The sequence below is a fragment of the Balaenoptera ricei genome, chromosome 16, assembly GCF_028023285.1.
Source record: "Balaenoptera ricei isolate mBalRic1 chromosome 16, mBalRic1.hap2, whole genome shotgun sequence".
Taxonomy (NCBI): Eukaryota; Metazoa; Chordata; class Mammalia; order Artiodactyla; family Balaenopteridae; genus Balaenoptera; species Balaenoptera ricei.
Window position 1 is genome coordinate 32,483,353 of NC_082654.1, and position 11,819 is coordinate 32,495,171.

Here is an 11,819-nt window from a genome sequence, read left to right on the forward strand (position 1 = left end):
ATCTCTCTTCCCTTTGAGACCTTTTGCTTGTGCTTTTTATAGTACTTACCTGAGGAAATGTTCTTCCCAACAGGTGGCATATGTACCAGAAAAATCAACACTAGCAACCTTTACTAGAATTTAGAAAAGTCACTTTTTGAACTCATATTAACATTAATGTTCTATTAAGGTAGTGATTGCTATTTATAAACACTAAGATATAATTCTTCCCATCTTCTTCTCTGGCCTTTATCCCTGAGAAAACTGCCTTGATAATATGAACAGATGTCAGTTTTCTACTTTTTGAAATAAACAACAGGGAATTCCCTGGCGGTCAAGTGGTTAGGACTCCGCCCTTCCCCTGCGGGGGGCCCAGGTTCAATCCCTGGTCAGGGAACTAAGATCCCGCAAGCCGCGTGGTGTGGCCAAAAAGAAAAAAAAAAGAAACTAAGCAACATTGGAACAATACAAAAATCTTAAGTGTCTTTTAGCATATTTTCAGTAGGCATTCCTAAAGAATACCTTCCATTTAATTTTATCTTCTCTAATAAAGATACAGTATTCATTCAACATCTCTTATATGCTGCTTAGCAATTCTGTTAAGCACCTCCATATGCCAGACATAGTACTAAACATGGCTACAGAGGTTGGGAAGAGCCCTTGCCCTCAAGGAGACAGGTAAGTAAACCAGCAAATATAATAGAGTAAGTGCTATGATACAGGACAAACTATCCATTCCTTTCCATTCTACAAGTATTTATGGAGTACCTACTGTCCTGGAATTCTGCTTGGCTTTGAGAAATCAGTATTGGGCAAGACGGACCAGGTCCCTTCCCTCATGAAGCTTGGCTTTGTGTGGACTTGCAAGGCCTTACATGAAGGGATTTTGCACTGCTGTTCCCATTACCTGGAATGTTCTGTCTTTGCATGGCTGACTTCTCAGTTTAAATGTCACTACCTTAGAGTCAACTTTCCCTGACTGTCTTATTTAATATTGTCCTTCTCCCCCAGTCACTGCCTATTGCATTATCTTGGATTTCCTACAAAACAATGATTACTTTCAGAAATGATATTTTTTATTTACTTGTTTATAGTCTGTCTCTCTTTTGAGAACAGGGACTTAGCCTCGTTTGGTCATTACTATATCTCTAAGTGAACAGTTCTTGGCACATTTGGGGCACCTAATAAATATTTGCTGAATGGACAAATCAATGAATAGATGGATAGTGCTGGAGAAAGATATTCAACAAATAAGGTAATTTCAGATAGTGAAGGAGTGGGTACTCAGAGAAGGTATATGGAAGGGTGGAGGTAGGGAAGTCTGATGTCCAGTACTTTAGAACCCCTGACCTTATTCCCACTCCACCTTTATCTCTTCTGTTACCCTTTCTTCATAGTGCCTATTCCTTAAGCCCTTAATTTTGATGATCTCTTGGCCACAGAAAATAATGTTTATATCTTAACAGTTGAAAATCCTCTCTAAAATTTTGCTTGGCTGATGACCTTTACTTCATGGTTTTTAAGCTTTATTCTTTCCACTAAGGCAAAATGGCAAAATATCTGTAGATTTTTCCAAGATGCAAATGATGAGCCCATTTGCTTTTTTTTTTTTTTCTTACTTTGTGGTCAGCTTCCATGTCTAAAAGCCTATGACCCTGTTTCTGATTGAATTTTAAAAATTTTAATTGATACTTTCCTCTAGTAATCTTGGAATGGATATCTGGGATTCTGACGAAGCAGCAAATCTCCCTTCCAATTCTATGGAAGAATCCATGGATTAGCCCTCAAATGAAGACTTTCCTGGGTAAAAGAGACATGATTCCTGCGCATTGCAACTACTGAGCCCATGCGCCGCAACTACTGAAGCCCGCATGCTCTAGGGCCCGCGTGCCGCAACTACTGAGCCCACATGCTGCAACTACTGAGACTCACACGCCTAGAGCCCATGCTCCACAACAAGAGAAGCCACCGCAATGAGAAGCCCACGTGCCGCAACAAAGAGTAGCCCCCGCTCGTCGCAACTAGAGAAAGCCCATGTGCAGCAATGAAGACCCAATGCAGCCAAAAAATTTAAAAAAGAGAGACATGATTTTATATTAATATTTTAAGAAAGTTATGAAACATATTCTTTGATAATGGTAAATAGAGGAAAAAACCCATGGGACTGAGAATCAGGAAATGTGCATTCAAACCTTATCTCTGCCACTTAGAAACTGTACATAATCTAGAGCAAGTGACATAACCTTTTCAGGCCACTGTTGTTTAATTTGTAACATAAAGCAACTGGACCAGATCAGTTAGCTTTTCTTAAGATGTATCATAAGGATATAGGAAAACTAGTTATTTCATGAGATATTATTAGTTTTACAGGAATAAAAAGTGTTTAAGTCAAATAAGTTTTGGAAACGCAAACTGCTATCACCATGAACATTAGCTTATGAAAAACCCTTAGAATTCCTGAAGTAAAGAGTTTATTAGGGACTTCCCTGGTGGCGCAGTGGTTAAGAATCTGCCTGCCAATGCAGGGGACACAGGTTTGATCCCAGGTCCGGGAAGATCCCACATGCCGCAGAACAACTAAGCCCGTGGGCCACAACTACTGAGCCTGCGCTCTAGAGCCTGCAAGCCACAACTACTCAGCCCGTGCACCCTAGAGCCCATGCGCCACAACTACTGAGCCCATGTGCTGCAACTACTGAAGCCCGCGTGCCTAGAGCCCGTGCTCCGCAACAAGAGAAGCCACTGCAATGAGAAGCCCACGCACCACAACGAAGAGCAGCCCCCACTCGCTGCAACTAGAGAAAGTCCGCATGCAGCAACGAAGACCCAACGCAGCCAAAAGAGAAAAAAAAAAGAATTTATTAAATTTTTATATGTGTAATCTAAAATATGTCACAAATGAACTTATTTACGAAAAAGAAACAGCCTCACAGACATAGAGAACAGACTTGTGGTTGCCAAGGGGGAGCGGGGTGGGGGAGGGATGGATTGGGAGTTTGGGATTAGCAGATGCAAACTATTATATATAGAATGGATAAACAACAAGGTTCTACTGTAAAGTACAGGTAACTATATTCAGTTTTGTGTAATAAACCATAATGGGAAAGAGTATGAAAAAGAATATATGTATGTATGCATGTATGTATAACTGAATCACTTTGCTATACAGCAGAAAGTAACACATTGTAAATCAATGGTACTTCAATAAATTAAATTTTAAAAATTTTATTAAATTTTATTTAACCCCACATTTCCCCAACTTACTTGAGCACAGAACTCTTTGTTTTCCCCACAGAACAAGCATTAACAAGACATGGGATACTAATGTTCTCCAAACTATTTGGCAAATATTGAACTAGGTAATTGCTATGATCCCTTCAAAATCTAAAATGCTATGATTTAAAGTAATAATTTGTATTTATTCTACCAATATATCTGCAACTGAATTAAGGCTATCTGTCAAACGGTACTAGAAATCCTTCTATGTATATATATCTTTATAAACTGATGAAGACAATTTTAAAACTATCTTGAAACCTTGTTTTTCTATCTTTACTAAAAAATGTTTCTGCACTCTTCTCTATTGGCATTTTTCTCATAACTTAATTTCAGAATACACAATAGTATTTTAAAACATGAGGAATATTTGATATTTGTATTTTGTTTTGTTTTTTAAACTAAAATATTATGTAATTATTTCCAACGAATTGAAATTATCTACTGTGAACTGATTTAATACAAGTTAGAACAGACATTAATAGGCTGTTTTTCAATTTTGTTTTTCTTTCAGCCTCAGTTCTCACCTCAAAACATGAAACATTTTGCCACCTTAGCAGTTCTGGAGGAGGAATTCTTGAGCAGTTCCAGGCATTGCGTTAGGCATTAGCTAGCACCACAGGATATGCCTAAAATACATGAGGGGGTGTGCAGAGCTCTTCAGCTTACAGTGGCGTTTCAAATCTGCCTTGACACAGTCTCCTTCCCTCATATAGTCGCTGTGCTCCCATTTTAAGGAAGCATTTGTTTATCTTCATGATTCAAAACAACTATTATGTTCCTTATGAATAAAATCCTTGTGAAAATCTTTCTTAGAAGTTGGTGCCAGAAGCTTTCTTTTTATTGAAGAATAGTTGATTTACAATATTATATTAGTTTCAGGTGTACAACGTAGTGATTCAAAATTTTTATAGATTATACTCCATTTAAAGTTATTATAAAATATTGACTAAATTCCCTGTGCTATCCAATATATCCTCGTAGTTCATTTATTTTATACATAGTAGCTTGTGTTTGTACCTCTTAATCTCTTATCCCTATCTTTCCTCTCCTCCCTTCCCTCTCCCCACTAGTAACCACTAGTTTGTTCTCTATAAGTCTGTTTCTATTTTATTATATTCATTTGTTTGTTGTATTTTTTAGATTCCAAATATAAGTGATATACAGTATTACAGTATTTATCTTTCTCTTTCTGACTTATTTCACACTAAGCATAATACCCTCCATGTCCATCCATGTTGTTGCAAATGGCAAAATTTTATCCTTTTTTATGGCTGAGTAATATTCCATTGTATATATACCATACCTTCTTTATCTATTCATCTGCTCATGGACACTTAGGTTGCTTCCATATCTTGGCTGCTATAAATAATACTGAACATCAGGGTGCATGTATCTTTTTTGTGGTGTCTGCCATTTTTTTTTGTTGTTTTATAAAAATGGGATCTCCGGGAACTCGCTGGCAGTCCAGTGGTTAGGACTCGGCACTTTCACTTCCGTGGCCTGGGTTCAGTCTCTGGTTGGGGAACTAAGATCCCATGAGCCACAGCCCAGTCAAAAATAAAAATTTTAAAAATTTTAAAATAAAAAATAAAAATAGGATCTCAAACAGTACATATTACCCTTCAATGAATACTGTTCCTTAATAGTATATTATAGACATTCCATCAGGTCAATAGATAAAAGACTGAACTCATTCCTGGTAAAAGTTATATAATTGTCCAAAACTATACATTAGTTTATTCTACCATCCTTCTATTGATAATCAAATCTTCTCTAAAAACTTTTGTCACCACAAATATGGGGTGCATATATCTTTTGAAATTTAGTGTTTTTGTTTTCTTTGGATATATACTCAGGAGTGGAATTGCTGGATCATATGGTAGTTCTATTTTTAGTTTTTTGAGGAACTTCTATACTGTTTTCCATAATGGTTGTACCAATTTACATTCTGAACAATGTACTAGGGTTCCCTTTTCTTCACATTCTCACCAACACTTGTTATCTGTGGTCTTTTTGATGATGACCATTCTGACAGGTGTGAGGTGATATCTCATTGTGGTTTTGATTTGCATTTCTCTGTTGATTACTGATGTTGAGCATCTTTTCATGTGCCTGTTGGCCATCTGTATATCTTCTTTGGAAAAATGCCTATTCAGGTGTTCTGCCCATTTTTAAAATCAGGTTGTTTGTTTTTTTGATATTGAGTTGTATGAGCTGTTTATATTTTGGATATTAACCCCTTATCAGTCATATCATTTGCAAATATTTTCTCCCATTCAGTTGGTTGTCTTTTTTTTTTTAGACAATATTAGGGTTTTTTGTTGTTTAGTTTGGGGTTTTTTGGTTTTTTTTTAATGAAACTTTCCTTTTTGTTCTTGTTGCTGGAAAGCAAAGTTCTGACTTGGTGGTCAATTATAATATCTCATCCTGTGTTTTTAATAGTTATCTTTTTGCCATTCTAAATGCTATCTATTCCTCTTTTAAACTCTGTATCAAGTTGGTGTATTTTATGTTTATGTAGTTCCCTATATGTAGTTCTGTAGTTTCCTATGTAATAATGCAGTTCCCTATAAAACTAAAAATGGATTGAACATCTGACCCAGCAGTTGCAGTCTTGAGCATTTATCCTAGAAAAATGAAAACTTGTGTTTACACAAAAAAACTGATATGAATGCTCATAGTGGCTTTATTTATATTAGTCAAAAATTGGAAACAGCCCAAATGTATTTATATTAAATATTTTCTATTATAATCTATTAATAGATCTTAGGAATAATGATATAAAAATCAATATATGTTTTTATTATATCTTCTGACATGAAGTCAGTTCAGTAATCCAGCATGTCACCAGCCATATTTTTAAGATTATTTCCTTAACCCATATCATATAAATTGTGGTAAAAGTGATCTGGTTATGAAACAGTCCTTTAAATGAAAAGATGTTGTGAAGTGGGTTGTTCACCAACTTTCAGGAAAAAAAATATTCTGTTTATTACCAACACACTTTTGTTTGGAAATTTACAAGTTGATAGCTGCAAGAGAGAATTTTGTGCTCATTAGCAGATACAAAGAAGGAAAATTAAAACGTGGCACGTCCCAATTTAGGGGACATCACAACAAAATTGTGTCCTGCTGACTTGAATAACGGGAGATTTTGCTAATAACTTAGCATTTATCCTTCACTTATTGTTAGAATACTAAGGACTTATAGCATATTTTCCCCCACAGGCCTGGGAAAAAGTCATGACTTCTTAATGATCAGCACCCTCAAAGTAATGTATAATCGTTCTCAATGGTGAAAAACTGAAAACATTTCCACTAAGATCAGGAATAAGACAAGGTTGCCCACTCTCACCACTATTATTCAACATAGTTTTGGAAGTTTTAGCCACAGCAATCAGAGAAGAAAAAGAAATAAAGGGAACCCAAATTGGAAAAGAAGAAGTAAAACTGTCACTATTTGCAGATGACATGATACTATACATAGAGAATCCTAAAGATTCTACCAGAAAAGTACTAGAGCTAATCAATGAGTTTCGTAAAGTAGCAGGATACAAAATTAATGCACAGAAATCTCTTGCATCCCTATACACTAATGATGAAAAATCTGAAAGAGAAATTAAGGAAACACTCCCGTTTACCACTGTAACAAAAAGAATAAAATACCTAGGAATAAACCTACCTAAGGAGAAAAAAGACCTGTATGCAGAAAACCAGAATACACTGATGAAAGAAATTAAAGATGATACAAACAGATGGAGAGATATACCATGTTCTTGGATTGGAAGAATCAATATATTGAAAATGACTATACTACCGAAAGCAATCTACAGATTCAATGCAATCCCTATCAAACTACCACTGGCATTTTTCACAGAACTAGAACAAAAAATTTCACAATTTGTATGGAAACACAAAAGACCCCAAATAGCCAAAGCAATCTTGAGAAAGAAAAATGGAACTGGAGGAATCAGGCTCCCTGACTTCAGACTATACTACAAAGCTACAGTAATCAAGACAGTATGGTACTGGCACAAAAACAAATATAGATCAGTGGAACAGGATAGAAAGGCCAGAGATAAACCCACACACATATGGTCACCTTATTTTTGATAAAGGAGGCAAGAATATACAATGGAGAAAAGACAGCCTCTTCAATAAGTGGTGCTTGGAAAACTGGACAGCTACATGCAAAAGAATGAAATTAGAACACTTCCTAACACCATACACAAAAATAAACTCAAAATGGATTAAAGACCTAAATGTAAGGCCAGACACTATCAAACTCTTAGAGGAAAACATAGGCAGAACACTCTATGACATAAATCACAGCAAGATCCTTTTTGACCCACTCCTAGAGAAATGGAAATAAACACAAAAATAAACAAATGGGACCTAATGAAACTTCAAAGCTTTTGCACAGCAAAGGAAACCATAAATAAGACAAGAAGACAACCCTCAGAATGGGAGAAAATATTTACAAATGAAGCAACTGACAAAGGATTAATCTCCAAAATATACAAGCAGTTCATGCAGCTCCATATCTAAAAAACACACAACCCAATCTAAAAGTGGGCAAAAGAAGATGTGGCACATATATACAATGAAACATTACTCATCTATAAGAAGAAACGAAATTGAGTTATTTGTAGTGAGGTGGATGGACCTAGAGTCTGTCACACAGAGCAAAGTAAATCAGAAAGAGAAAAACAAATACCGTATGCTAACACATTTACACGGAATCTGAAAAAAAAAAGGTTCGAAGAACCTAGGGGCAGGACAGGAATAAAGACGCGGACGTAGAGAATGGACTTGAGGACCTGGGGAGGGGGAAGGGTAAGTTGGGATGAAGTCAGAGAGTGGCATGGACATATATACACTACCAAATGTAAAACAGATAGCTAGTGGGAAGCAGCCGCATAGCACAGGGAGATCAGCTCGGTGCTTTGTGACCACCTAGAGGGGTGGGATAGGGAGGGTGGGAGGGAGATGCAAGAGGGAGGAGATATGGGGATATATGCATATGTATAACTAATTCACTTTGTTATAAAGCAGAACTAACCACTGTAAAGCAATTATACTCCAATAAAGATGTTAAAAAAAATAAAAGTGGGCAGAAGACCTAAATAGATATTTCTCCAAAGAAGATACACAGATTGCCAACAAACACATGAAAGTATGCTCAACATCACTAATCATTAGAGAAATGCAAATCAAAACTGCAATGAGGTATCACCTCACACCAGTCAGAATGGCCATCATCAAAAAATCTACAAACAATAAATGCTGGAGAGGGTGTGGAGAAAAGGGAACCCTCTTGCACTGTTGGTGGGAATGTAAATGGATACAGCCACTATGTAGAACAGTATGGAGGTTCCTTAAAAAACTAAAAATAGAACTATCATATGACCCAGCAATCCCACTACTGGGCATATACCCTGAGAAAACCATAATCCAAAAAGAGACATGCACCACAATGTTCACTGCAGCACTGTTTACAATAGCCAGGACATGGAAGCAACCTAATGTCCATTGACAGATGAATGGATAATGAAGATGTGGCACATATATTCAATGGAATATTAGCCATAAAAAGAAACGAAATTGAGTTATTTGTAGTGAGGTGGACGGACCTATAGTCTGCCAAACAGAGCGAAGTAAGTCTCAAAGAGAAAAACAAATACCGTATGCTAACACATATATATGGAATCTAAAAAAAAAAAAAAAAGGTTCTGATGAACCTAGGGGCAGGACAGGAATAAAGACGCAGACGTAGAGAGTGGACTTGAGGACCAGGGGAAGGGTAAGCTGGGACGAAGTGAGAGAGTGGCATGGACATATATACACTACCAAATGTGAAAAGATAGCTAGTGGGAAGCAGCTGCATAGCACAGGGAGATCAGCTAGGTGCTTTGTGGCCAATTAGAGGGGTGGGATAGGGAGGGTGGGAGGGAGACACAAGAGCGAGGGGATATGGGGATATATGTATACATATAGCTGATTCACTTTGTTATACAGCAGAAACTAACACAGCATTGTAAAGCAATTATACTCCAATAAAGATGTTTTTTTAAAAAATGGCTCAAAGGTATTCTGCTTAAGTGGAAAAAACCTAAAGGAAAAATTTAGATCGATTAAAAGAGACCTTGTTTTGAAGGGGAAGAAAAGCCAGATGACAGCAAAGACAGAATTCTTCCTGCCCTCTTCCTTTTAACTTACCCAGCACTGGCAGGCCTAAGTAACACAGCGTATTAGCAATTTGGATAAGAAGGGACTGTAGCAGGGAGAAAAACAGGGTTCTTTATAGAAACTATTGAATATTTACATTAAAAACGTGCTAGACTTATCCCACAAAGGTATATTTCAGTCGAATTAAAAGAGAGGTTTTAGGTTTAAACGTACATGAAAAGCAAAACTTACAATTTAAAATAGGTGATTCATTAGCCTTCTTCAGCTTCTCAGTGTCAAAGGAATATTTTAGAAGAGACTGTCTATAAGTAACGTAATCCATTGATTTGCTGCTACACCAAAATGATTCTGCTATTCTCTTTAACTTCATAATCTAAAAAATAAATAGGCAAGTGTAGCTGTGGTCCTGATTCTTCCTGCAGCTTGAAGAGGGGCTTATAAAATATGTCCCACCTCCTTTCATGCAAGATGCATCCTTCTATTAAGGACCTTAACCCTCTATGTACTTTACCATGTTGCACCATGCAATGATTCTGCCCACCTTCACCATTTGACTGTTGGTAAAAAGTATATTTTACTCTTTTCCACAAAGTTTGAATCCTGTTTTATCTCTGATTATAATTAACACTTGTTTCTGCAAGGTTAGCAAAATGATGACAATTGATGAATTCTGTAATGGGCACATGGATGTGTATTGCATTATTCTACTTTGTGTTTGAAAATTCTCATAATAAAAAGTTAAAAATAACTTGTTTCTGTTTAGACCTCTCTGTCCAGATGATAATCGAAGAATATATCCTTCAAATGGATTTAACTGCAGGAGACGGAGCAGATTCACACCATATTCTTCACAGGGACTTCCATCTTCATGCGTATTCCTAAAAGATGGTTCACTTGACTAATGTAGAGGTAAAAATCCAAGAGGTACGGAATAGCACAAAAAGTCATATTTTTAAGCTACTGATTATAAATATGTATGCCTGTATATTGATGAGCTTTAGAGAGAGCATTATGATTTACCATCAGAAAAAACTTCAGTTGGTATTGAGTAGTTCACTTTACAAACAGCCCACCATTTACCTATCTTTGCCCCTTTCTCATTGTTACTCGGCCAAAAATCATTTCATAATAGAAAATTTAAGTTGTATGTCAAAAGGCAACTTGTGTTATTACAAAATGAGCCATCTACATTTTAAAAAAATATTTAAGAGTATTTATAAATATAAGGAAACTAACAGTGTGGAGTATATATAATTGTTGCTTTTTCAAAATCAGAAATCTAATTTATTGAGGCTGTACTTTTAGTTCCATATGCTAATGAATTGCATTTCTGATTGTAAACTTTGTAAAAAATAATTTCCTTATGATTTATTTTTTTTCATTTTACAAATAATTCTTGTGTGCATATGGCAAGAGATTGTAGCTTCTACCCAGCTGGCTAGACTACAAAATCACAGCATTTTAAAACCCATCAGAACTCTTTCATCCTTGGTAGAGTGACAGCAAAGAAAGAAAGCTATCAGAGACAAAAATAATAAGAAACCAGCAGAAATTTTAAAGAATCTTTAAAAGTTGCATGTAGGCTTGCATTATGGATCCCCTTCCAGATCTTTCTCACAGGGTTCTACCAAGAGCACAGAGGCAGTAACTGAAGGCTAGGGGCAGGGTGAAGAGCTGGGAGAAATCCCTCTGAGGCACACCAGTTCTTCACTTGAGTGCCAGGCAGTGGCTCCCCAAAGGCAGAGGGCAGCACAGACAGAAAACTCCTGAGGCACAGAAAACTGACAAAGGAAGAAACACTTGGGGATTGTTATGTAGCAGAGGGAGTAAGCTTTGTAAGTGGCAGTTGAGCTGGCCCACTGTGGAACAGGCTGCCAAATGAAGTATGGCAGTCAGGTGGTAGATGGCCACTTATCTGAGAGCCATTAGAAGGAACTCCATGGAATGGTAAAGTAGTCTAGATCTTTGATACCCAAAGTTTGGTCCCCACACAGCTGTAGTGACATCACCTGGCAGCTTGTTAGAAATGTAGAACACCTCAGCCTCACCCCAGACCTACTGAATCATTTTTTATTAATTAAAATTAAGTAATTTTTACCTCAACAAGACCCCTGGGTGAGTCATATACACATTAAATTTTGATAAACATTACCTTTTAAGGTGCATTCTAATCCTTAAAATTCTACTTTCATAATATGTACAATCAATTCCCATGTAGTGAGCTATATTGAAACTAAATGCATGGTCCAGAAGGAAAAGTTCAATGTGGGTAAACAAAGAAGGCTTCATTGAGGAATCAGGAGTTGAGCTGGTCCTTAAAAGCTGGAGGAAGAGGATGGTCATGTCAAGAGATAACATACATCAGGATACTG